This window comes from Sus scrofa, chromosome 5, assembly GCF_054392235.1.
Source record: "Sus scrofa isolate SSC_HxYL_T2T_F1_AM1 chromosome 5, Sscrofa_HxYL_maternal_Yorkshire_Landrace_v2.0, whole genome shotgun sequence".
Taxonomy (NCBI): Eukaryota; Metazoa; Chordata; class Mammalia; order Artiodactyla; family Suidae; genus Sus; species Sus scrofa.
In genome coordinates, this window is record NC_139387.1 from 91,961,556 (window position 1) to 91,986,602 (window position 25,047).

The 25,047-nt window shown below is 39.4% G+C and overlaps 1 protein-coding gene and 1 pseudogene across 50 annotated transcripts in view; both read left to right on the forward strand.

Annotated features, from left to right (window-relative positions):
• The window catches only part of ANKS1B (ankyrin repeat and sterile alpha motif domain containing 1B), a 1,062,966-nt gene that overhangs the window by 610,471 nt on the left and 427,448 nt on the right, over nucleotides 1–25,047 (forward strand). The gene's annotated exons all lie outside the window — the stretch shown is intronic.
• Nucleotides 23,393–24,853, forward strand: LOC146403539 (eukaryotic translation initiation factor 2 subunit 3, X-linked pseudogene; annotated as a pseudogene).

The following is a 25,047-nucleotide window of genomic DNA, read 5'->3' on the forward strand; positions in this document are numbered from 1 at the left end:
TATAGACTTTTTGATGATGGCCATTCTGGCTGGTGTGAGGTGGTACCTCATAGTGGTTTTGATTTGCATTTCTCTAACAATGAGTGATGTTGAACATCTTTTCATGTGTTTCTCGGCCATCTGTATGTCTTCTTTGGAGAATTGTCTGTTTAGATCTTCTGCCCATTTTTTTAATGGGGTTGTTTGTTTTTTTGGTATGGAGCTGCAGAAGGTGTTTATTAATTTTGGAGATGAATCCCTTGTCAGTCGATTCACTTGCAAAGATTTTCTCCCATTCTGTGGGTTGTCTTTTTGTGTTGTTTAGGGTTTCCTTTTCTGTGTAGAAACTTTGAAGTTTGATTAGGTCCCATTTGTTTATTTTTGTTTTTATTGCCAATACTCTGATAGGTGGATCTGAGAAGATGTTGCTGTCGTTTATGTCAGAGAGTGTTTGGCCTATGTTTTCCTCTAAGAGTTTGATAGTGTCTGGTCTTATATCTAGGTCTTTATCCATTTGGAGTTTATTTTTGTGTATGGTGTTAGGAAGCATTCTAATTTCATTCTTTTCCATGTGGCTGTCCAGTTTTCCCAGCACCGCTTAGTGAACAAGCTGTCTTTTCTCCATTGTGTATTCTTGCCTCCTTTGTCATAGATGAGTTGGCTGTAGGTGTGTGGGTTGATTTCTGGGCTTTCTATCCTGTTCCACTGATCTATAGTTCTGTCTTTGTGCCAGTACCATGCAGTTTTGACGACTGTTGCTTTGTAGAAACGTCTGAAGTCCAGGAGCCTGATTCTTCCAGCTCCACTGTTCTTTTTCAGGATATCTTTGGCTCTTCTGGGTCTTCTGTGCTTCCAAACAAACTTTAAAATATTTTCTTTGAGTTCTGTGAAAAATGTCCTTGGTAATTTGATAGGGATTGCATTGAATCTGTAGATTGCCTTAGGTAGTATAGTCGTTTTGATAACATTAACTCTTCCAATCTAAGAGCATGGTATGTCTTTCTATCTGTTGTGTCACCTTTGATTTCTTTCATCCATGTCTTATAGTTTTCAGAGTACAGGTCTTTTGTCTCTATAGGTAGGTTTACTCCTAGGTATTTTATTCTTTTGGATGCAATGGTAAACGGGATTGCTTTTCTAATTTCTCTTTCTGATCTTTCATTGTTAGTGTATAGAAATGCAGTTGATTTCTGTGTATTAATTTTGTATCCTGCGACTTTGCCAAATTCATGGATGAGCTCTAACAGTTTTCTGGTAGAGTCTTTAGGATTCTCTAGGTAGAGCATCATGTCATCTGCAAATAGGGATAGTTTTATTTCTTCCTTTCCAATTTGGATTCTTTTTATTTCTTTTATTTCTCTGATTGCTGTGGCTAGGACTTCCAAAACTATGTTGAATAGTAGTGGTGAGAGCAGACATCCTTGTCTTGTTCCTGATCTCAGTGGGAATTCTTTCAGCTTTTCACCATTGAGAATGATGTTAGCTCTGGGTTTGTCATATATGGCCTTTATTATGTTGAGGTAGGTTCCCGCTATGCCCACTTTCTGAAGGAGTTTTATCAGAAATGGGTGTTGGATTTTGTCAAAGGCTTTTTCCGCATCTATTGAGAGGATCATATAGTTTTTATTCTTCAGTTTGTTAATGTGGTCTATCAACTGATGGATTTGAGGATATTGAAGAACCCTTGCATCCCTGGGATAAATCCCACTTGATCATGATGTACAATCCTTTGAATGTATTGTTGGATGTGGTTTGCTAGTATTTTGTGGAGGATTTTTGCATCAATGTTCATCAGTGAAATTGGCCTGTAGTTTTCTTTTTTTGTGGTATCTTTGTCTGGTTTTGGTACCAGGGTGATGGTGGCCTCATAGAATGAGTTTGGGAGTGTCCCTTCCTCTGTGATTTTTTGGAATAGTTTCGGAAGGAGAGGTGTTAGCTCTTCTCTTAATGTGAGATCTCAGTTTTGTTTTTAAAAAAGAATCAGTCATGAGATGGGTACAATAGTATAAAAGTCAATAGTTCGTAAAAGAATAGTTGGATCCAATTTTTGTTCTGGCAGGTGGAAAAAGTTAAGTTTAACTGTTCAAATGACTTTTTTTTTTTTTACCAATATATGTAAAAGATAAGATTTTGAAGATTTCTCATTCACCCAATTTCCAAATACCTCCATTTTCTTTAACCCCCCTCCCCATGAGAAGTTTCTCCCTAAAGTTTGCATTTCAAATAATGGCTCTTGGTTACTAGAGATGATGGACGTAAAAAAGTCTACATTACAAAGTCACAGAAAAACTATTCAAGTTTTCTCTAAGGTGAAATTTTAAGGGTATATTTGTCTCTTTTCAGAGGGGTAACTTAAAATTTTAAGTTCAGGACAATTCTGTATCTAAAGTCTCAATATCTATAAGAATAGGGGAGTTTTGAGGGTGGATAAAAAGACAGGTGAACTTTAAAGGACTTTCTAGAGCTACATCTCCAAGTCTGGCAGTGATTTGCAAGATAAAGTCAGTTGTTTCCAAATCCCCAAATAACTGGATTAAATGATATCCAGTGCTTAATAAAAAGGTTGACCTGACTTCCAATTTGCTCTTTCCCTCAGGGCACATAGTTTTATTTTTGCTTAGCAGAGAAGGGCTAAAAAAAAAATTCCAATCAGCCTCTGAATATCAGCTATGGTCAATTCAGTTAGACTGGTAGCTTACCATCTTATATTCTTTAACTATGGCCCTTAGTTCAGCCTTTAACCAAGGAGTGAAAAATATCTTAAGAGGATCACCTGTGACCTTTGATGGTCTTATTTGAAAAGATAACTGTTCAGTGGCCTTTTCAGAGTGGAAAGGCAATTTAGACATGATTACTAGAGTGAGTATTCAAATAAAGGAGAGATGGGAGTGTGGACTTCAAGGCCTCTTGAAGGAGATAGAACTCAAAGCCTCCGGCCAAGACGTCAATTACCAGACCCTTATCATCACCTTACACATCTCATTGTAATGCTCCCTCCCCTACCTTGAGCAACCTGGCCTACTCCCTACTAGGAGATATGTGGCCCACTCTATAGGGACCTTATACACCCCCAACCAACCAGCAAGTGTATCAGAAGAGCCCTCTTTCCCCAACCAATCAGCAGGCCAGCAGACTATTGCATGACCTCTCCTTTCTCCCTGGGCTATAAAAACAGACACGACCTTTCTCCACGGGCATATAAAAACAAAGCTCTGGGTCGGCTTTCTAGGCTTTCTCTGATTATCGGGAAGTTGTCCTGTTGCCCTAGCAACATCTCTTATCTCAATAAACTCTTCTTTCTTTTCACCCCACTACTAACCTGGGAAATTCTTTTTCTGACCCATGTGCATGGACAAGGACAGGAGCAGGAGGAGTATATCAGTCTTAGTCTTTTGTTTTAGGTATCTCTTAGATTTTTAATTTTTCATTAGCCTTTTATAGCAAACTTTTCAGTGAAGCTGTTTTCAAATTTTGAAGTCATTTGGAGGCTTCTACATGCCAACTAAAATAGGTATTCCATTCTGTTGTTGGAAGCTCTTGCTTTTAAATGTACTTCTTAAATTTTCTTATCTATTTGGAACATTCCTCATAGTGGCCATTGTTCTAATATCCGTGCTTTCATTTTGTTAAGGGAATCTTCAAGGCTAGCCATTACATTCCTTTGTGTCTACTTTTTCATTTCTTTGTATCTACCTTTTTCTAAGTTTAAAAAAAATTTTTTAAGCTTTCTATTTTTTCTATTATAGTTAATTTACAATATTCTGTCCATTTCTGCTGTACATCAAAGTGACCCAGTCATATATATATGTGTGTGTATATATATATACATATATATATACACATATTCTTTTTCTCACATTATCCTTCATCATGTTCCATCAAAATGACTAAATATAGTTTCCTGTGCTATACAGCAGGATCTCCTTGCTTATCCGCTCCAAATGCAATAGTTTGCATCTACCAACCCCAAACTCCCAGTCCATGCTACCCGCCTCCCCGCCCCCCGCCCCTTGGCAAATCACAAGTCTGTTCTCCAAGTCCATGAGTTTGTTTCTTTTCTGTAGATAGGTTCATTTGTGCTGTGTATTATATTGCAGATATAAGTGATATCATCTGGTATTTGTCTTTCTCTTTCTGACTTACTTCACTTAGTACAAGAGTCTCTAGTTCCATCCATGTTATTGCAAATGGCGTTATTTTGTTCTTTTTTTTTGGCTGAGTAGTATTCTATTGTGTATATATACCACATCTTCTTAATCCATTCATCTATCTAAAGGGTAACTTCTATTCACTTCTTAGACCTTCTATCTGCAGTTTCTTAAAAAATCATCAGCCAAAATAATCCCTATGCCAAAGATATATACCTTGGGGGATGGGGGGTGGGTATGGGGAGGTAATTCTGCTCCTCTATTAAGCCCACCAAAGATCCTATTAGTATGAATTACAGTTATGAAATTAACAGGCCATACTATAGAAACGGAAACAACAGGTCAGTTATGAATTCCTGGGATCCATGGTGCAGTGTCAGACCATGTCATCTTAAAAGAGATAAGTCAGGGCCTTGTCAGATGCTATATTTCCACTGGTACTGTTAGCACACGTTCGTGTGCTTGAGGGAGTTTTGAGCAGAGCAAAGTTTACTGCAGGGCCATGCAAGGAGACATTAGCATTCTGTGGATTGTCAGGCATATAAATATATATCTATATTTTATATAATATCTAGAAAATTGTTTTCTCACAGTATAAATTTTAAAGCATAAGACATGTTTACTAACAAACCCAAATTTATCTTTAGTTCCACTGTAATAGGAAAGGATAGGAGACAGTGGCTCATGCCCCACCTCCCCCCCAAAAAAATCCCAAACTCCCCAAACCAAAATTGTAAAGCATTTTTGAAAGCTGGGTGAGGAAGGAGGAGTTGCCGAATAGGTGATAAGCTTGCGCACAAGCTGATGGTGGAGTAACAGGGCGATGTCACAGGATGGTAGGGGCTTTTAAGTGGGCTTTGCAATTTTGTAGAGCTGTGTGATTTTCCCACGCAGTCTCCAAATTTTGGTGCTTGTGCCTTTGATGATTGGACAGGTGAAGGCAGTGACAACTATGACGACTGCTGTTTAACCAACAATGGTTGTACACTTTCGGTTATAAACTGAGTTCCAATACCAGGGATGTTGCTGCTGAAACTCAGCCTCTGTCCACCAGTGCCAAACAGAAACACAGAGATAGAGTTTGGGGCAAAGTAGAAAAGAATAGCTTCATTGCTTTGACGGGCAAAAGAGGCCACAGCAGGCTAATGCCCTAAAGACTGTGCGCTCCTTTGGGAGCAAATAGGAAGTGGTCTTATAGTTTGAAAGTAGAAAATAGGGCCACAGATAAGGATTGGGGTAGATGCAAGCTTGCACTCTTCTTCAGCGCTGGTGTTCAGTGGCCCCGGGACTGGTTCTGGTCGTCCTTGAGATTATTGTCCCTATGACCTTCTTTCTGGAATGAAGAATGCTTCACCAAGTAGTTAACATTTTTCATTTTTTTGGAGGTTTTAGTTTAGCAGAAGAACTCAAAGATACTGTGATGTATATTCCTTGAGGAGGAACCAGGACCTTACCCTAAGGCCACATTATTGTTTCTTGACTGCTCTTCCCTTGTCTCTGCATCCTCTCCCTTCCCTGATTAGCAACTATTTAAACCTGCCCTTTGGAACTCAGAGGTCCGTGGAGGCTGAAGCCTATTTCCTACAGGTCAGAAATGGGGAGGGGACAGAAAGGCTTCCAAGCCCACGAGCCCTGAAAGGTACTGCTTGGATTCAATGTTAAAATGTAAATGTTTTTAAAAGTGCATCTTAGAATTAATGAAATAATATTTCCATTTCATTTACGAACTGTATTCAAGGGGATGCTGTGGCCCTTGGAAATAGTTCTGCTTTCTTAATTTAGAGTTCCCCTCTCCACACACTTATCACGGACCTCCACAAGGCTCAGAAAACCATTTCTTTACAGATAGTTCAAAGGTAATCATCATTAGCCAAGTCTCAGTAGAATTTTCCCCACATCCCAATTAGTACCTTTGACAGGTTTCAACTCTTCCCTGATGCTGCTTTGAGAGTTGCCTCGATTGCGAGATAGACCGAAGGGAAGGTGAAAGGGAATTTGGGGCAGATAAGTGATTTATCACAGAAAGATTTGGAATAAGCTTGTTGGGCTGAGAGGACAGCAAAAATAAGCAGCTGCAATGACCTGCTGCCAGGCTCTCTGTGCCCCCTGGGAGCTCTGTGCTGGGTGGAGAGAAGCAGACCATGCAGACGCTGAAATGGCGCCACTGCCATCGGAAATCCTATTAGAGGAAGCAGGTCACTGGCGGGCATAATTGGCCTTTTGTGAAGCTGTGGGAGCGGGAAATGAACCTAAGAAAAGTGGCGGGGAAATAACAGAAACTTCCATAGGACCTGCTGTGTGCAGTTCAAAGAGGTAACATGGGGTGCTGGAAAACAAGCTAGATTTGGGGCCAGACAGGTGTGGCCGTGCATTGTGCACTGGTGGAACTCACTCTCAATGCAGCTCTGGGCAAGGATGCTGATCTTTGAGTGTTGTTCATTTGCTTCTCTAAAAATGAGATAGCCCTCTCCACAATGTCTCCAAGAGGACTAGGGAGTGATTTAGCACAGAGCAGGCACTCTGAAAACCGAGTACGTTAATATTTCCTGTAACAAGGAGGTCTCGAGGTACCAAGGGTAACACTTGGCCCTGCACGTGTTGAGGAGACTCCAGAGCCCTCGCTCCTTGAAAACTGGGAATGGTTTTTGACCCTTGAAAATGATGATTCTGGGATTTCCTGTTGTGGTTCAGCAGTAACAAACCCAACTAGTATCTATGAGGACGTGGGTTTGATCCCTGGCCTCGCTCAGTGGGTTAAGGATCTGGTGTTGCCGTGAGCTGCAGTGTAGGTCGCAAACGCGGCTTGGATCTGGCGTTGCTGTGGCTGTGGTATTATGTCAGCAGCAGCAGCTCCAATATGACCTCTAGCCTGGGAACCTCCGTATGCTGTGGGTGTGGTCCTAAAAAGGAAAAAAAAAAAAATCGGTTTCTTTAGGTGAATGATTCTGTGGAAATTTTATATTTTGTTTTCAAAGCCACATCAAATAAAAAAAATCAATGTTTGTTCACCAGTCATTTATTGGATGCCTGTTATGTTCTAGACATTAGACTGTGCTCTGAACAAACATGAACCAGACAAGAAAAGGTGTAAATGCCCTGAGAAAACCAGGGTTTCTGCCAAAAGGTACAGAGTCGGTTTTTGTGGTGGGACAGGGGAGCTGCTGGAATTTAAAGCACAGTTAGGCTTTTGACTCACTGAAAGAAACTCTGCACATATAAATGCATGGAGAAATAGAGAATAAATAGAGGAGCATGTTGGTTAGAATTTGAAATATAGGAACAAAAGATGTAGATATAGGTTAGAGGCAAACTGTGGCAAACCTTACGTTTCCAGGCTGCCTTTCTTCAGGAGGTAGAGCGAGTGCAGATTTCATCATCAGAGCGATGTTTGGGAAGAATTAATCTGGCAGCAGCATGGAAGAACTGTGGCCACCCATGTGCGCAAATGCCACATTAGACAAAATCATTATGCAGAATGGACTTTTTTCTTTCCTGTTTGCTTGTTTTTCCCTGTAGCATGGTGCTCTGAAAATTGTACTTGATGGCAGATTGGATTGCCCGGAACGTGGAGAAAGCCAGTGCTCTGCCTTAGGCCTTCTTAGGAAGATGTGCACTGGGATGAATATTTTTTGTCACTTCACCGAGAGGTTTGGGGTTTGCTGGGCAGAAAGAAACTGTCTGCCAGGGTTGCTAATCCCCCAGGAAAAGACGCATAACAAGACAGAAGAGCTCCAAGTCTGCTCTGGCCCTAGGCGGTAATTCTGCCTCATTAACACTTCAATGGGCCAGTCAACCAAAATTAGCTTGGCTTGCCCACCCCTGGATGTCATCTAACTGTCCCACCTTGTTCTTGTGTTTCAAACAGCTAAAGAATCCGAAGATGAGCATGATCAATGAGCAGACAGAACTGAGGGGTCCTTCCTGTTTAAAATAAAATCATCTCTCTCTTTTGAGGTGCACTTAATCAGTAAGGGGCCCATTTCAACCACAAATCTTTCTAAGCCTTCACTGTATGCCAAGAATCTTGAAAGGCAGGAGGAGTCTAAGAGAACTTTTCTGTCCTCAGAAAGGTTAAGGCTTAATTTAGGAAAATGACAGGTACCTGAATAATGATGATACAAGACAGCATTTGACAAATTCTCGTGGGTTACCCCCATCGGGGCTTTAGGAGCAAGACTTCACTTATCCATGGTGCTCAGTACAGGAGGAGGGAGAAGAAGGAGGAGATAGAATTTTAAATTTTGGCCACTCCTACATTCAGAATGGCCTGCGTAGAGCTTTGCCACCAATGTTGCTACTAGAAATGTGAACCTGCCATGTTATTTAATGTCTCTGGCCTACATCTATAATTTGGGGATAACAGTCACCCACTTCATAGGATTCATGTGAGGATCCAAAGAAATAATGCATGTTATGTGCTTACCTAATGAAGTGCTTGGCCGGTAGTAAATATTAACATGGGAGTTCCTGCTGTGGTACGGTGGAAACAAATCTGACTAGTATCCATGAGGATGAGAGTTCGATCCCTGGCCCTGCTCAGTGGATTGAGGATCCACCGTGAGCTGTGGTGTAAGTGAAAAATGCAGCTCAGATTCCTTGTTGCTGTGGCTGTGGTGTAGACTGGCAGCTGTGGCACTGATTTGACCCCTAGCCTGGGAATTTCCATATGCTCTGGGTGCTGCCCTAAAAAGAGAAAACAGCAACAACAACAAAACCATGAATAGCTGTGGTTTGGCTTTGTTATTTTTGTTGGAAAAAAATAAGAGCAATTTATTCAAGAAACTAGAATCACAGACATATTAGCTACTTAAGTGGTCCTTGAAAGTCCCGAGGGACCGTGATGCTAGGGGATCCCCTGAGACTAATAGGATCTAACATTTTGAGGTTGTCCTCTGCCTGCTAGAAGGTTCTACCGCTAAACAACTCTGGAGCCTCAGGCAAATCTCTCTCTCTCTCTGACACACACACACACACACACACACACACGTCTCATCTCTTAAAATAAGCTGAAATAGGTTCCTAGGGGAGTCTGTTAACAGTTCAAAAGATATTAAATTATCAAACCCAACCGTTGAATTGACAGATGAGGAAACTGAAAGCCAGTTAATTTAAGCAATTAATCTGTAATCTCCTGACCCCTGATGCAGTTTTTTGTACATTATTTCTTCAGGTGCCCAGATTGAAAGACTGGGCTTCCTCTACCCAGAGGTACCAGCTAGAAACTCCTAATAACCCAGGTTGTAAGCATAATTTAAAATAATAAAGTTCTGTAGTAAATCCTCAGTCATAAATGGTACCAGTGCCACAGATTATGGAAAACCAGATATTCTTAGAGGAAAAAAACCGCAGACATTAAGACTGTTATTTTTCTCGCTAGTGATATTTTATCACTGAGGAAACTTAAAACCCATAGAGGTCAGATGACTTGTCCAGCGTCACATGGCTAAGGAGTTGCAGATCCATACTTAGACCCAACTCTTCTGCCTCCTCATCAACAGTTCTTGCCACGATATCCTTTAGAACAACAGATTCTGAAAACAGGGAAAAGATGGTAGCTAAAAAATACATCTATGTATTTTATGACGTTCCATTGCCCTAGCAACGGTATATCATATTCAAGCACCATGAGTCACCTGGTAATCAAAACCGCTGCAGCATCTGCTTTTAGGTTTTGGGGTGGGGTGGGGGGGGGAATCATCAAATACAGGCATACAGCTCACCACAAAGTACTTAAAGGAAGAGAGGCCAGTGATGCAGGCGTATGCTTGAGTGGCATCCTGTTGCTCTCACATTTATTTAGAGCTTTCAGGTAGCTGAAATCACTGTGCATAAGTCACTTCCCATATAGCAAACAATTAAAAACTTGATCTCTGGGAAGGCAGTGTGGCTTTAGGAAGAAGACTGGATTTCACTCACCTCAAAATAACTCATGATGTTTGCCCCAACACCCAGTGATTTTTTTTATCTCTTGCTCTGTAGCCATTTGGATTTGTTACTCTCAGCAAAGTAATTTGATTTCCTACAGGCTTCATTCTGTTTTGTAGAAGCAAGAGAAAAGTGTTTGGTAGCATGAATGCATGCACTTAGAACTTTAGCCAGCATCTTCAGAATGATATGGATTTATTTTTAGCTATATGCCCCCACCTGAAAGGTTTATGCTATTAAACATTGATATTTCTTGAAAAGTTATGCCTAAGGCAGATTACTTCTTCTTTCCATGCTTGGAATTAAAATGTGTATGAAGTTTCCTGAAAATGTACCAGGTCAGTGAAATCAGAGTTTATATCTATTATAGAGTAACCAAGAAAAATAGATTTATTCAATCAACCATCCAGTATTTATTTGCCTTGCATTTTTCTGGATAATTTGGTGACATCAGGCTATACAAGATGCATTCCAATTGTTCCAATTGTGTTTTAACATATTGTTACTAGGTACTATGGAGTGGCTAAGACTCAGCCCCTGCCTTCAGATTGTTCATTCAGTCTAACTGGGGAAGCAAACTCATGAAAGAAACTCCCAGACATTTTAATACAATATGGTAAGGTCTGTAAAAGAGATAACACAGTATATGTTCTACAAGCTCAAAAGTGATGACCTTACAGAATGTGAGTGCATCAGGCAAGGCTTCCTGAAGAAGGTAAAGCCCGAGCTGGAACTTGTGGGAGAAGAGACTCTGGCAGACACTAAATGCAGAAGACACCTGTCCCAGACAAAGGGACCAGGATGATTAAAGGCAAGATGGCTTTTAAAAATTAAGCATCATTGAAACAATGAAGTGCAAAACAGATAGGACCCTGATCCTCAAGGATAGCACCCCTTCCCCTTTCTAAGGAGTTCAACCCGATCATGCTAAAGTTCTCTTTCAACCTGAGTGTCTAGTACAGGTTTACAGATCACTCGATTCAAGGTAGTTGTGGTTATTATAGTTAGTAGAGGTCTCCACTGATCACACCTCTGAGTATTTATTCCCCTGTGTGGTTTCCTGACCTTAAATCTGGGTTGGCCCCATGACTCTCTTTCCCTGACAGAACTTGTTAGGAAGGATGCATTTATAATTCTGGGGCTAAGCCTTAATAAGTCCTGGGACTTTTGACAACTTTGAGATGACTAGTGAAAAAAGCCATCAGCCTGCAGAGAGACAATGTGGAGAGGAGCTAGGATACACGGAGAGGGAGAAGCCTGAGACTACACCATCCCAGTGTCCTTCAGCAGCACCACCAGCTGAATATATACACACCGAGGCCCTCCAGCAAGCTCAGCAGAAGACCCCTTTGACTGAGCCCAGCCCATACTGCAATATCAGAATGAAATAAAATACTTGTATTTTTAATCCTTTAAGATTTGGGATTGTCGCACGGCAACAGATAAATGAAACCGAAATGTATTTCCAAAGTCATATGAGTATATAGACGTTTAGTGGTCTGAGAGGGGTCTGCAGACCAGAGAGATTATGACCCTCCCATTACCGTTTTCATCTGCCAATATGTTAAGATAAGAACTTTGTCCCACTGAGACTTCAGTACAGAAGGGAATCCTTCCAGATGCAAAAACAAGGGTTAATTAATTGCCTGATGTCCAAGTACTGAAACAAGAGTTAAACAACATTCCAATAACATCAGGCTCTCCATGAAGGAGCCAGTGTGTGCACGCATCTAAAGAACCACAAAGGGATTTTGGGTGAAAAATACTGAAGTGAGCTCTGTGGCACTTTCAGAGGATGAGCAGAAGGGAACTGAAAGCAGTCATCTCAACTGACCGTGAGAACTAGGCATTTGTCTAGTTGGATCGCCATCTGATATGTCCACTTATGCTGACAGTCCTGTTGATTAAAGCAAAGCTGAAAGGGAGAAGAGTAACTCCAAAGAGCAGCCAGAGATTAACAGTCTATTGTGAAGAAATATGCTGACCCTATTTTTATTTAGAATTAAGTCACTGTTACACTGTTGAGTTCTTACTAGTCTACTTATTATTTGTAGTTAAAATAAAACTTTTTCTTTTGCTCTTGGCTTCTAGCACAGTACCTGGTACATGTAAGGTATGCTCATGATAGATGGTTAGTTCATTTGCGTGAAAGAATAATAAATGAATGAATAAATGAGGTCCAAATATTACACCTTACCTGTGATACTTAGCAGTTCTCACTTTCTAAAATAACCCTTAATATGTACCTGTTTATTACGTGATTAGAAATAGCCACTCCAGTTATTTCCTCCAGATAAAAAATTTTGGCATAAACTGTAAGTTAAGCCTTCCTATCATCTTCTCCTTATCACAGATCAATATTTTAAATATTTGTTTTCTTTTGTTGAACCGTTTTCTGAAAAAGAATATTTATTACTCAGCTTCCTTTGCAGCTAAGGAGAAATGAAATATATACATACAAAATTTATTATGCAAATTCCCTGTATACCTTAAGTGCAAATACCTAAGTATTGGCATAACACCAAAATAACTCCCTTTCTAAGGATTAGGTCTCCTGGAAATATAATAAATTCATTCAACTCTCCAGAAATAAGCTTTCTTGTCTTTTCTTTCTTTTCCTTTTCCCTTTCTCCCTTCCTTTCTTTCTTTGACTGCACCTGCAATATAAAGAAATTCTGGGGCCAGGGATGGAACCTGAGCCACAGCAGTGACCCAAGCCACTGCAGTGACAACAACGATCCTTAATCTGCTGCACCATCTGGGAACTCCAAGTTTTCTTTAAAGAACTAAATCAGTATCATCGTGATAGCTTAAATAATCAAACAGTATGTTCCTTATTAATCATTTTCAAACACATCCACCTACTAGTGAGTTAAGAGTGTTTACTCATTGCTCATGGGATACTTGACTATATCTTCAGAGTTGCCAGTTTTTTTTTCTTCCCAGGAAATAACATGTTTCAAAGACAGCCTGACCCTCTCATGGATTATAAATACTTCTGCTGGCTCTCTGACCATGTTCTTTAATCAGTAATATCTTCCTATATTCAGAAAATTATAAGATTCTTACACTGACTTACAAGACCCTATATGACCTGGCTCCCGGCTATCTCTCCTAGTCATTCTCTACCACTTTCCATTTCCTAATTTTGCTCCATGACAAAGACCAACTTAATGCTCTTCAAATACGCCAAGCTCACCACATCAGGACTTACATGTGTTGCTCCTAATGCCTATAACACTCTTCCTCCAGGCAGCCTCATAGCTCAAATTCCTTCCAGATGTCTTCTCAAATGGCTCTTCCAGAATACTGTCCTTTTCTAAATTTCTCTGTTGAGTAGTAGTTCTTAACTTTATATGAGTACAGATTCTTTTGAGAACCTGATGAAAGCTAAGAAATCTCATTAAAAAATGTATGATTTGCATACAAAATTTTGCATATCATTTTGGGGTATTTACTGACCACCAAGGCTTTCTATATACTAGACCCAAGAATAAAGGCCTAATCTAGAAGTAATTCCAATTAAGTGTTTTGTTACTGTAAAAATCAACACCTAGCAATTCCCAGAGCAATTGAGAATCTTGACTTCCCTAGATATCATTTCTTTTCTTGACTCTGTTTTTGTTTTGTTTTGTTTTTTAACATTTCCTAGCCCCTTCATATGTTCAAGAAATGAGTATATAGATGTTTGGGATTGATCAAGAAAGAAAAACCACAAAATTCCTGTCCTTGTAGACTTTACATTTATGGCCTGGTTCTAAGAACTGCCTAGAATCTACACTCTAATGTAGTAAAATCTTACCTTTTTTATTCTCTAGTGACTTCTCTGAATTGAGACAAGGGGAAGAGATAACAGTAGATCTTGGCTACACTCCATTAACTCCTGCTACCATTCCTGCAGAGGTCAATCACTAGCTTCCCTACCTATGCATAGAGCAAGGGGGAAATTTTTACTTTGACAGGCTGATAGATACTTATAAAATTAAAGAACAAATGACATACTAAGTCATACTTAGTCATTCGATGATGAAAAGTAATATTTTTAAACCACTTTGCCATTCCTGCTTAGAAAGACTGAACTCTGCAACACAGCTCTATTAAATTTCAGAATACTAAAGACAACCATCTAGCCATTCTATCTAAATTGAAGCAGTTTTATAGCAAGTCTGCAAAAATGCTCTAATCGACTCGTAAACAGTGGTGCCAGTATTACGCTAGTCTAGGTATTTATAGAGTCATGTGACAAAGCTTATCAGAATCATAAATATTTTATCTGATTCAAAGTTTACCTTATGAGCAGAAAGCATTTTGACTATAAAGTGCTACTTTCTCAGAATTGAATAAGTTATAAGGTCATTTTCTTCTATTTGTGCTCCATCTTACACTTTTGCAGAAACCACCCTCTTTAGAACTCAAGTGTTTCATTTAATTCATCTTCTTTAGGCCATTAACCAGAGTGTCTCTGTGTTAACTCAACAACCAGGGGGCATTCTTGTCTTTGCCTGAGCCAGTTCATTGCTTTCTGTATCCACACAGTTAGGCCTAGGCTGTTCTTTCTTTGCCCTTCTTTATAATTCTTCTCCTCCTACTCTTTCCCCTCTCCCTGCTGGAAACATCCTCCCTGATGCCTTAGATGAGATGACATCAAGCCATTTGTTCTATGATGGTCACTCTTAAAGCAGTAATCATAGAGACACACTGAATATGTGTCCATCCACAAACTCTAAAATAGGAAAATGTGTGATGAGCCACAGGAAGATCAGACCTGAAAGATGGCAGGTAGCTTTTATGCTTTCTTTCTCTTTTTTTTTTCACAAAAACAGAAAAGCTCAAAAGTTTTATTTCCCTCCTGAACCTTATCAAGAGGAAGACTTACCATGTGTCATTCCTTTCTCATTTTCTGAAGTTACATGATGCATCTCACCATCTGTGTGAGTCAGGGTTCTCCAGAGAAACAGAGCCTATATATATATATATATAAGATATATAAAATATTATTCTATTATTCTATATTATAACATGTAGTATATATAATATAAATATAGCATAGTAGGATGGATAGATAGATGGACAGATAGATAGATAGATTATAAGGAATTGGCTTACACGATTACAGAGGCTGACAAGTCCCAAGATCTACAGTTGGAAAGCTAGACCTAGAAAACCTGATCTGTCGTTTCAGTGTGATTCAAGACCGCCCAAAAAGCCCATGTTTCAGTCTGACTCTGAAGGTCAGAAAAGACCAATGTCCCAGCTTAACAGTGAGGCAGGAAGAGTTCTCTCTTACTTAGCCTACTCAGGTCTTTGGTCGATTGGATGAGACCTCCTCATATTAGAGACGAAAATATGTTTTACTCACTCTACCCACTCAAATACTAGTCTTACCCTGAAACACCCCTATGGACATACCCAGAATAATGTTTGTGGTCTGAGTAAGGCCTGGACACCTCATGGTCAAGTCAACACATAAAATTAACCATCACACCATCCAACCTGGCATGCTCCAGTGGTAGAAAAGAATCTGGAGGAAGTGATCCATTCTCACCAATTTTCACTGAGAACTGGCAATGGAACATTAAGACTGGCACTTCATTTTTTTAGTATAAAATCCAAAAAAACAGAGTGATGAAAGGTTATCTTCCTCTGCTTGAAACTTTCCAGCTTAATGGTTTGGAAGGCTAAGGCTGATGGTAAAAGGATAATAATAACCTTTTTTTTTTTTTTTTTTTTTTGATCTATGGCTAACAACATGAGGAAGTACTTTATGGTGAATTTACTTTCTATAGAATAGAAAGTACTATATGTTCTATTCTGCAAGTGGTATAGTAGTTATCTGTTAATGCGTAATAAACTAACCCAAAACTTAATGGGATAGACTTATTATCACTCATAGTTTCTGTTGGCCAGGAATTTGAGAGCAACTTAGCTGAGTAATTATTGTTCAGGATTGCTCGTGGGGTTACAGTCAAGTAATGGGCCAAGTATGCTGTCAACTGCAAGTTTTATAGAAGACCTGATTCCAAAGTGTCTCACTACAATAGCTGGCATTTTGGTGCTAGTTGTTGCTGGGAAACCTCAGTTTTTCTCTAACTGGCTTTTCCTCAGGATTGTTTGAGTGTCCTTACAGCACTGTCTGTCTGTCTTGTCTTAGAACAACCAATTCATGAAAGTAAAGTGGAAGCAGCAATGTCATTTGCAATCGACCCTCAGAAGTCATATATTGGTTTTTGTTTTTTTTTTTTTTTGGAGGAGAGGTTGTCTTTTTAGGCTACACCCACTGCATATGGAAGTTCCCAGGCTAGGGGTCAAATCAGAGCTGCAACTGCCAGCCACAGCCACAGCCACAGCAATGCAGGATAAAAGGCATGTCTGCAACCTACACCACAACTCACCACAAAATTGGATCCTTAACCCATTGAGCTAGACCAGGACTCGAACCTGCATCCTCATCGTTACGGGTTGGGGTCATTACCTCTGAGCTATAATGGGAGCTCCTGAAGTCATATATTGTTAATTTTACAAAGTCCTATTGGTCACATGGGTTAGCCCTATTTAGGATGGAAGGGGGCTACCCATGGGGGTGAATTTGAGGAGACAAGAATCATTTGGGGGCCATCTTGCAGGCAAGCTTTACATAAATATATTGTCCAGATTCTTGGTTATAACATTAGATATTAATTAATGCCATTAGAGAAGAGAACATATTTTACAAGTTTATTAGCATATGGAATTCAATCTAAAACCTTGCTACATCAAGAAAGATTGATTATAACCAATTTCTTACCTTCAAATTTAGTTGTTCCATTATTGATATGAGATTATAGTAAACTAAGACAAGATTTTCCTATCATAAAGATATGTCTGCTATCTTCAATGTATCTGAAATTTTTTCTACTATTGATTGATTTCTAGCATTTTTGTGATGATAGAAATTAAATCTATAATGTCATATTCATTTTTCTTTTTGCAATATGCTGAACATTTTAGTTTCCAACTCTTTCTCCTTCCTATTTAAATTTCAAAATGAGTAATCAGTGCAATGACTTTTCACGAATTCACCAACAGTTATTAAAATTTACTATGTTCTGGGGAGTTCCCGTCGTGGCTCAGTGGTTAACGAATCCGACTAGGAACCATGAGGTTGTGGGTTCGATCCCCGGCCTTGCTCAGTGGGTTAAGGATCCAGCACTGCCGTGAGCTGTGATGTGGGTCGAAGACGCGGCTCAGATCTGGCGTTGCTGTGGCCTTGGTGTAGGCTGTAGCTCTGATTCAACCCCTAGCCTGGGAACCTCCATATGCCATGGGAGCAGCCCAAGAAATGGCAAAAAGACAAAAAAAAAAAATTTTTACTATGTTCCCAACATTGTGTGACCTGTTTACACTGGGGAGTAGGACATGGTGTGTTCAACACTGTAGCAGAATAATGCACGGAATGTTATGTGGCCATCAGAAAGTATTCACATCTTCCCGGGGCTGATACTAAAGAATGCTTCAGAGAGGGGCTAACATCTAAGGCATATTTTGAACAACAGTAGGAGTTCCATAAATGTGGATGAATGTGGTGGTTCTGTAGGGAAGATATTTTACATGAAATGACCAGAATGTTCAAAAGCAAGAAAGTGATGGGTCTCAGGACATGCTACTCCAAAATATGGCACCTTAGCATATCGAACATTTTAAGAGAAAGTAATAGAAGCAGGAAGATTACTCTGATCCCCCTCCTCACCCTTCTCCCCTAAAACAGGTTGTAAAATCCTCATGTGAATGGTGTCCTCCCTACACCCAGAGGAAAGGAGCCTCCTTATCGTCAAAGACAAAAGGATGCTGGAAAGAATCCTAATAAAGAAACTTTGCTGAGTTTCTCCAGGCAACTGTGCATAAAATACACAGATCTTGCTGTTTGGGTTTCCTTATGAAAGTTCCTGCGTCACATAAAACTTGTATTAAATAAACTTGTATATCTCCTATTAATCTTTGTTAGTTTAATTTTTAGACCTGGCTAGGGATCCTAAAAGAGTCAAGGAAAATTTTTTCTTCCTCTACAAAAGCATGAAATAGCATGGCTTATATATTAGTTTCCTATTACTGTTATAAGAATTTACCATAGACGTGGTGGTTTAAACAATACAAGTGTATTATTTCTCAAATCTGTAATAGGCCCATAGTTTGACTCAAACTCACTGGGCTAAAATCAAAGTGTCAGGAGGACTGCACTACTTTCTGGAGGCTCTAGGGAAGACCTATTTAATTGCCTTTTCCTTCTAGTAGCTTCTAGAGGCCACCTGCAGTCTTTGGTTTGTGGCCCTCTTCCCTTGTCTTCAAAGAGAACAGTGGTGGGTCAAGTTCTTCTCACACTGCTATCTCTCTGGTTCCCTGCATTTTAGGACTCATATGATTAGATTGGGCCAAGCTGGATAATTTAAAATAACCTCCCCATCTCAAGGTCTTGAACCTTAATCACATCTGCAGCATACCTTTTGTCCTGTAAGATAAAATCCACGGGTTCTGAGAATTGGGGTGTAGACGTTTGGCGGGGGGGCACTATTCTGCCTAGCATAGCCCCTTCAGAAAACAGCAAAAAATTTAGCATGGTTAGGTTGCAGGCTTCTTGGCAGTGAATGGTAAAAGATTAGGTAGAAAAGTAGGCAGAGTCCAGTTCAAGAAAGTTCAAGAGAGCTAGGCTAAGGAGACTATTTACTGCCTCATATAGGAGATATTTGTTTTTTCATCTGCCCAGTATTCCTTGCCCCTTTTCTTATTAACAGTGTTTCTATTTTCCTTTGAAGAATTTCCCCTTGGGCATCCATATGGTATGGTTTTGGTCAGGGTGCCAATTATAGCACATCACCCCTTTGTCCAAAGGATTGGATCTGTCTTGCAGGCCTACCCTCTTGGCCTGTGTAATTAATCCAAGGTGTAAACATATTATTCTCTGACATATAATTCAGACACTTTGCCTTGGATTTCATAAATAATGGAAGAGAAGGCATCTCTCTTGGCTTTGAAGTTGCTAGCCAGAGTGATATAAAAGCCTGAAATTATCCATGGCACTGCCTTCTCATTCCAGTCTCTGAGAGAAGCTCATCTGCTTGTAAGAGATGCAACTACCGCCTTGTTTCAGGTCCTCATTCCCAGCCTGGATTGCTGTGATGGCCTCTGGAGTGGTTTTCTGGCGCCCAACTAATCCTTCCTTCATGAGTTTTCCAGAGTTGCCTTCTACAACGCTCACTCCACCTGGCCCCCTCTCTGCTTAGATTGCTCCCAGGGCTCAGTCACCTTGTTTAGCCAGCCCTGTGGCCCCTCCACAGCCCCTGCTTCCCTCTCCAGCCTCACGGCAGGCCACTCCACCAGTCCTTCTGTGTTCACACTCTGCCATCCTCACCTCAGCTCCTCAAGGATGTACCTCACACCAGGCTCACCACCTGGCCTTTGTACAGCTTCTCTCTTGACCTGGAATGTTTTTGGCATCCCTCTCCTGAGCACCATCCTTTCCCCTCCACCAGGAATCATCCTTAAATATCCTGAGAGCTTGACCACACCCCTGAGCGGGCCTAGGTGTCACCCTCCTAGGCTGGGTTGCAAGCACATCAAGAAGACAGGTATTGCCTTCTTCGCTTTTGTAGGGAAAATCTTTGACTATCCCTATAATAAAAAATTGAATGAACGAAAAGAAAAAGAGAGAGAGATGCAACTACCTGAGAGAAATCAGAAACAAGAAAGAAAAATCTGAGAGCTGATTTAAATTCCTGGACTTGAATTTTTTTTTTTTTTTCAGTTGGTCTCTTGGAATTGAGAAAGTCCTAACTCACCTTATGTGCTATAAGAAGTCTTTGAAAGGAAGAAAGCAATGGAGTAATGTGGTCAGATTTGTCCTGATGGCAACGTATAAAATGGCTTGTGGTAAAAGTAGAGAGCCATTGCAATCTTCTAGGTGACAGCTGATGTGTTGTTAAATTAGAGCATCCAAGCCAAAGAAGCAGAGAGTTTTGTATGGGGTGGTCAACAATGTCAGACCTTACAAAGAGCCAGAGCTTAAAAGCAAAAAGCATTCAAAAATGATTGGGCAAAGCAAGGATTATTTACAGCCTTAACAGGACTTATTTAAATGGGCTAGTAGGAGTTGAACTATAGGAGGTTGAAGAGTTGGTGCTTCGAACAGTATTTTTACTTATATTTAATTATAAAGTAAATAATTTTTATGATCGAATACCCAACAAATATATAAATAATAAAGAAAATGAATGTCACCAGTAACCATATTAGCAATAGCTACTGTTAATGGTTTGATCTTTCCCTTCCAGACAGTATATGATTCGGCATTTCTCTCTTAATATTATATTGTTAACAATTCCTCTACTTATTAAATATCCTTGAAGATATGACTTTTATTGGCTGCATAATATTCAACCATAGGTCATGGTCAATTCTTTAAATATCTTTGTATATAAGTTATAATGTCAGAATAGTAAAGTATATGTTAGAATAACTTTTAAAAATATTTTACATTTTGCACCTTAAATTTGTATCTTCCAATGAATACACCAGTAATTCTACTTCAAGGAGAATTTTTTTAAATTACCAATTGCTTGTGCATTTTTACTATCATGAGCCATTGGCTTTCCCCCTCTCTCTACTGAAGGAGCAAAGTGTGTCATTTAGCTTTCTTTTGTTCCTGAAATAGTAAAAGAATTCTTTTTTTCTGTTTCTTTTTATGTCCCTTAGATGTGGCATCCTGTTTCCTACTGAGCTTTTTTGACCCAACTCCTACAGGCTTTTGCTATTTCTCTCTGATCTCCTCAGGAATTTGCCCTACATTCCACTTTCTATGGCATTTCCATTTGTGCTTCATCTTCTTGTGAAGTTCTTTCTTAAGTAACTTTTATAGTCCTTGCCAATATTTTCTTATTGCAAATATAACAAGTTGTGCTGCTGCTGCACTTTGGGACGTGTTTTACTTGATCCAGTCAAAAACAGCATTTTTGACCAAATCAACACTTGACCCTGTGACATTCAGCTGTTAGAAATTCGTAATCAAAATCACCAAAAAGGCATATATACAGAAGAGATTTATATATACAAGGAAACTAACATTTTTATTGTATTACTGGAGTTTTGTAACTTGTCTCACTCAAATGCTTTATCTAGGAGGAGCATATAGTCAATCAAATCAGTAAAATTAAAATTCTTGCCAAAATACAGATCATGACTCCACCATTTAATTTGTTTTAGCTACCTGGGAATTCAATGATATATAGTAAAAAATATTTATTTTTTTAATTTATTTTATTTTATTTTTTTGTCTTTTTGCCTTTTCTAGGGCCCCTTCCGCGACATATGGAGGTTTCCAGGCTAAGGGTCTAATTGGAGCTGTAGCTGCCAGCCTTCGCCAGAGCCACAGGAACACAAGATCCAAGTCACGTCTGCGACCTACACCACAGCTCACAGCAACGCCAGATCATTAACCCGCTGAGCAAGGCCAGGGATTGAACCCGCAACCTCATAGTTCCTAGTCAGATTCGTTAACCACTGCACCGTGACGGGAACTCCCAATAGAGTAAAAAATCTTTAAATAAAATGTATCAGTTAGGAGTTCCTGTTGTGGCTCAGCAATAAGGAATCTGACTGGTATCCATGAGGATGTGAGTGCAATCCCTGGCCTAGCTCAGTGGGTTGGGGATCCAGCTTTGCCTAGAGCTGTGCTGTAGGTTGCAGACACAGCTTTGATCCCCCGTTGCTGTGGCTGTGGCATTGGGCTGGAGGCTGCAGTTCCGATTCAACCCCTAGCCTGGGAACTATCGTATGCTGTGGGTGTGGCCCTAAAAAGTCACCTCCCCCAAAAAAATGCATGTGTTAAAGTATTTAGGGAACAAACTATGACAGCATTTTATTCCATGGCACTTTTTTTCCCGAAAGCTCAAAAATTACATTTTCAAACTTTCTCCTCTAGTTTTCCAACATGACTTTAAAAAAAAATTATTATACAAAATTTCAAACATAAACAAAAAATAAAGAGAATAGTATTATGAATACTCATGCACCCATCACCTAGATTTAAAACCTATCAACACAGGACCAATCTTATTTTTCGCTATACCAACCATTCACTCCTATACACACCTGGGATCATTTGAAGAAAATCTCTTAATTATCTCATCTATTAATTTTTGTGTATAATTCTGAAATATGGGGACTTAAAAATATAACCAAAATATCATTACCACATCTAAATAGAAGTCAAAATGATAATTCCTAATATACATGAGATATTTGATGTTTATATATCCCCAGTTCTCTGTTTGTTTATTTACCTATGTATTTATTTGTTTTTATGGCCACATCCACAGCATATGAAAGTTCCAAGGCCAGGGATTGAATCTGAGCTGCAGCTGTGACCTGTGATCCTTCTAACCCACTGTGCCAATTTGGGGATCAAACCTGCACTTCTGCAGCAACCGGAGCTGCTGCAGTCTGATTCTTAATCCACTAGGCCACAGTGGGAACTCCCTCTCAGTTTATTTTTGGCATTTTGTTTGTTTGAATCAGGCATCTACCATTGTAAATTATATTACAATTGGTTGATAAGTTTAAGATTCTTTAATATAAATATATAAGTTCACACTCCCCTTTTTATTTTGTTCCTTGAAATTTGTTGATCAGCTCATGCCAAAATGTTTTAAAAGCTCTTTTATTATTTAAGTAATCTGTTACTTAAAAAAATAGCTTCTCTCAATGTGTAACTGTATTTTTGAAATAATTAGATCCCTCCTTAAACTAAAGGCTAGTGCCACAGCAGTGCACTGTGTGAAGGAAGGTGGGGGAGGGGTCTGTCTTCTCACTGAAATTCTGACACCTAGCACACTAATGAGCCACTCAAGTCCTCCAGGAAATGGCCAAACTCATAGGAGTGTAAAATTCACTTATTTCTTCATTCATTTGTTAAATATTTATTGAGTACTTTATATTACATAAATACATGCATTATAAGTTTATACAATATAGACATCAATTTCAAATGTACCTTCATCTTCAAATAGGTATTAAAAAATATTTCCATGAATAGATGCATTCTGGTTATCTTTAAAATGATTATAACACATATAGAGCCTGAAATAAATAATAAATGAAAATCTGTCATCTTTCACTAGTGCCCCAAAGATCCAGTGGCTGAATAGAGAGACTAAGAAGAAAATCAGACGAGTAATTCTTTCATATACTATGTATTTAGTATCTACAACTACTATGTACACAGATTAAACATATTAAAGAGATTTATCATTTATTCCAGGTATAAGATAAGCAATGAGAACATGAGGAAAAGTCAAATCTGAAGAACTAGGAAGGCACATTAGAATTTGATGATGGGTTATCTAAGATATGAAAGAGAGGGTAGTGTGACCCTAGGACAGCCGCATCTTTCTCTCCAGGATCTCACCACCTTGGATGTTACCAGGTTGACGCCACTCTCACATGAAGTTATTAGCAGACAAGCCACAATTAATATAGGTACAATTGGTCATGTTGCCCATGGGAAATCTACTGTTGTAAAAGCTATATCTGGAGTTCACACTGTTAGATTCAAAAATGAACTAGAAAGAAATATTACAATCAAGCTTGGATATGCTAATGCCAAGATTGACAAACTTGATGATGCAAGTTGTCCTCGGCCAGAATGCTATAGATCTTGTGGAAGTAGTACACCTGATGAGTTTCCTACAGACATTACAGGGAACTTCAAACTAGTTAGACATGTTTCCTTTGTTGACTGTCCTGATCATGATATTTTGATGGCTACTATGCTGAATGGTGCAGCAGTGGTGGATGCAGCTCTTCTGTTAATAGCTGGTAATGAATCCTGTCCTCAACCTCAGACTTCTGAATACTTGGCTGCCATAGAAATTATGAAACTGAAACATATATTGATTCTACAAAATAAAATTGATTTGGTAAAAGAAAGTCAGGCTAAAGAACAGTATGAACAGATTCTTGCATTTGTACAAGGTACAGTCACGGAAGGAGCGCCTATTATTCCAATTTCTGCTCAGCTGAAATATAATATTGAAGTTGTCTGTGAGTATATTGTAAAGAAAATTCCAGTATCTCTAAGAGACTTTACTTCAGAACCTCGGCTTATTGTTATTAGGTCCTTCAATGTCAACAAACCTGGCTGTGAGGTTGATGATCTATCTTAAAGGTGGTATGGCCGGTGGTAGTATTTTAAAAGGAGGATTAAAGGTGGGCCAGGAGATAGAAGTCAGACCTGGTATCGTTTCCAAAGATTGTGAAGGAAAACTCATGTGTAAACCAATCTTTTCCAAAATTGTATCACTTTTTGTGGAACACAATGATCTTCAGTATGCTGCTCCAGGGGCTCTTATTGGAGTTGGAACAAAAATTGACCCCACTTTGTGCCGGGCTAACAGAATGTGGGACAGGTGCTTGGTGCCGTTGGAGCTTTACCAGAGATCTTCACAGAATTGGAAATTTCCTATTTCCTACTTAGAAGGAGACAGAAAAGCAGCAAAGGTGCAGAAGCTGTCTAAGAATGAAGTGCTTATGGTGAACATAAGATCCCTTTCAACAGGTGGAAGTGTTAGTGCCGTCAAGGCTGATTTGGGCAAAATAGTTCTCACTAATCCTGTGTGCACAGAAGTGGGAGAAAAAATAGCCCTAAGCCAAAGAGCTGAGAAATACTGGCGTTTAATTGGTTGGGGTCAGATAAGAAGAGGAGTAACCATCAAGCCAACAGTAGATGATGACTGAAGATGATCAGTTACATAATACATTTGGATAAAGGCAGAATTTCTCTTAGCAACCTGTGGATATAATTTCAAAGTAATACTGGGGAATGCAATTCATAATGTTATTAGAAGCTGTAAAGTTATTTTCATTTTCTCCTGATGAAAATTAGCCTCTATTATTAAAGTAATTAATAGGTCTATAATAAATGTCAGGATTGGCATATTGATGGATTTAATCCACATTTTCGCAGAAATTG